Genomic DNA, 3,346 nt, shown 5'->3' with positions numbered 1-3,346 from the left:
GGCGCGGTGGCTCACGCTTGTAATCCCAGCACTTTGGGAGGCCGAGGCGGGCGGATCACGAGGTCAGGAGATCGAGACCACAGTGAAACCCCGTCTCTACTAAAAATACAAAAAAATTAGCCGGGCGTGGTGGCGGGCGCCTGTAGTCCCAGCTACTCGGAGAGGCTGAGGCAGGAGAATGGCGTGAACCCGGGAGGCAGAGCTTGCAGTGAGCCGAGATTGCGCCACTGCACTCCAGCCTGGGTGACAGAGCGAGACTCCGTCTCAAAAAAAAAAAAAAAAAAAATTCAAGGTCCAGAGGTTGGGTCTGAAATGGGGGCCTGAAATTTAAGTCCAGAGGCCTCAGCTTTGGATAAGGAGAGAGGCACGGTGCTTGATGGCATCTCTCAGATCGCAGGGTGAAGAAGAGGCTGCACCTGCGCGTTTGCAGGTCCTGCTGGCAGAAAAGCTCATAGACCACCCCACGGGGCTCTCCAGAGAGTAAGTTATACGCCCCAGCACCAGCAGTGAGTGCAGCCTCCAGGGGAATACTGTGTACGGGCTCCACGGCGACATCACCGCTATGTACTTACCGGTTGGTGGAGACTGGGGAACACAAAGGAGTCTCCAGGCCGGGCGCGGTGGCTCACGCCTATAATCCTAGCACTTTGGGAGGCCGAGGCGGGTGGATCACCTGAGGTCAAGAGTTTGAGACCAGCCTGGACAACACAGTGAAACCCCATCTCTACTACATATACAAAAATTAGCCAGGTGTGGCCGGGGCGGTGGCTCATGCCTGTAATCCCAGCACTTTGGGAGGCCAAGGCAGGCGGATCATGAGGTCAGAAGTTCGAGACCAGCCTGACCAACATGGTGAAACCCCGTCTCTACTAAAAAATACAAAAATTAGCCAGGCATTGTGGCGTACACCTGTAATCCCAGCTACTCAGGAGGCTGAGGCAGGAGAATCACTCTAACCCCAGGAGGCAGAGGTTGCAGTGAGCTGAGAACACGCCACTGCACTCCAGCCTGGGCAACAGAGCGAGACTCTGTCTCAAAAAAAAAAAAAAAAAAAAAGGAGTCTCTAGTCACTGGGTGGCCATCTCTGCTCTAACTTTTTGGGGGAGGTCACACCCTTCATAATTGGCAAGACTACGTTACCATGGTACCCAGAAGAACATATTGCCAAAGTCCCTTTATATCTCACTTCCAGGAAAGTGGGGCTCAGAGAGGTAAAGCCACTCACTCAGGGTCAACAGGTCAACCTGCAGGTAAGAATCTGGGTCTTTTATTTTTTTTAGAGACGAAGTCTCACTCTGTCACCCAGGCTGAAGTGCAGTGGCACTCGGCTCCCCAAAGCCTCCACCTACCAGTTTCAAGTGATTCTCCTGCCTCAGCCTCCCAAGTAGCTGGGATTACAGGCTGTAGCCCGCCACCACACCTAGCTAATTTTTTTAATTCTTTTTTTTTTTTTTTTCCGACAGAGGTTCGCTCTTGTTGCCCAGGCTGGAGTGCAATGGCGCGATCTCAGCTCACTGCAACCTTTGCCTCCCGGGTTCAAGTGATTCTCTTGCCTCAGCCTCCTGAGTAGCTGGGATTACAGGTGCCCACCACCATGCTGGCTAACTTTTTGTATTTTTAGTAGAGACGGGGTTTCACCATGTTGGTCAGGCTGGTCTTGAACTCCTGACCTCAAGTGATCCACCTGCCTCGGCCTCCCAAAGTGCTGGGATTACAGGCGTGAACCACCACACCCTGCCAGGGTCTTGATGTACCACTCCAGTGCTGTCACACCTGCCGCCAGCAAGAAGCTCTCTGAGGCCAGAAGCCCTGGTGTGAGACTTGGTTCTGCTGCTCACGAATGGGGTGACCTCTCTCCCTGAGCCTCAGCTTTCTCCCAGTTGAGTAGGAGGAAAACAACTCCCTTCCCCACCTCACAGGGCAGTTGTGAAGATCACAGAATAAATTAAGGGAATTGGTTTTATTACTTTAAGAATGGTGGCCAGGCCGAGCGCAGTGGCTCATGCCTGTGATTCTAGCACTTTGGGAGGCTGAGGTGGATGGATAGCCTGGGCTCAGGAGTTCGAGACCAGCCCGGGCAACACAGTGAAATCCCATCTCTACTAAAATACAAAAAATTAGCCGGGCGTGGTGGCATGCACCTGTAGTCCCAGCTACTTGGGAGGCTGAGGCAGGAGAATTGCTTGAACCTGGGAGGTGGAGGTTGCAGTGAGATCGCAGCACTGCACTCCAGCCTGGGTGACAGAGCAAGACTCCATCTCAAAAACATAAAAAAAAAAACAAAAAAAAATGGTGGCTGGGCACAGTGGCTCACGCCTGTAATAACAGCACTTTGGGAGGCTGAGGTGGGTGGATCACCTGAGGTCAGGAGTTCGAGACCAGCCTGACCAACATGGAGAGCCCCCCCCCCCCGCCCATCTCTACTAAAAATACAAATTAGCTGGGTGTGGTGGCACATGCCTGTAATCCCAGCTACTGGGGAGGCTGAAGCAGGAGAATCACTTGAACCCGGGAGACGTAGGTTGCCGTGAGCCAAGATGGTGCCATTGCACTGCAGCCTGAGCAGCAAGAGAGAAACTCCGTCTCAAAAAAAAAAAAAAAAAAGGAATGGTAAGGCTTGGCTGGAAGTGGTGGTTCACACCTGTAATCCCAACACTTTGAGAGGCTGAGGTAGGAGCCCAGGAGTTCAAGATCAGCCTGGCCAAGACGGTGAAACCCCATCTCTATAAAAACAAAAACAATCGGGCGCAGTGGTTCACACCTGTAATCCCAACACTTTGGGAGGCCGAGGAGGGTGGATCACCTGACGTCAGGAGTTCAAGACCAGCCTGGCCAACCTGGCGAAACCCTGTCTCTACTAAAAATACAAAAAAAATTAGCTGGGCATGGTGGCATGTGCCTGTAGTCCTAGCTACTCGGGAGGCTGAGGCAGGAAGATTGCTTGAAACTGGGAGACAGAGGCTGCAGTGAGCCGACATCATGCCACTGCACTCCAGCCTGGGCAACAGAGCAACACTCCTGGATCAGCCCATCTGCCAGCATTTTGAGGTCCTTCTCCAAGGACCTCAAAAAACAAACAAAAAAGAATGATAAGGCTTTATCATACCCTGTTTTTAGACTCATGGGAATTAAAATGATTTTGCTTTGAGAAATATCTGGATACCCCACCCCAACTGACGTAGCCAAGGTAAGGGTGGGAGGGACAATCCAGCCTCCTTCTGCCCCTCACACTCACCTTGGCTTTGGCCTTCGCCTAGACCCCCCAATTCAAGCCCCAAGGTCTAGCTCCTCTCGCAACCCCACACTCCAGCCCCACCCCCCACCAGGATCTGTCCTCAAGGCCCGC

Source organism: Hylobates moloch, unplaced genomic scaffold (assembly GCF_009828535.3).
Source record: "Hylobates moloch isolate HMO894 unplaced genomic scaffold, HMol_V3 SCAFFOLD_13, whole genome shotgun sequence".
Lineage (NCBI taxonomy): Eukaryota > Metazoa > Chordata > Mammalia > Primates > Hylobatidae > Hylobates > Hylobates moloch.
Note: the sequence above shows the minus strand (reverse complement) of the source record.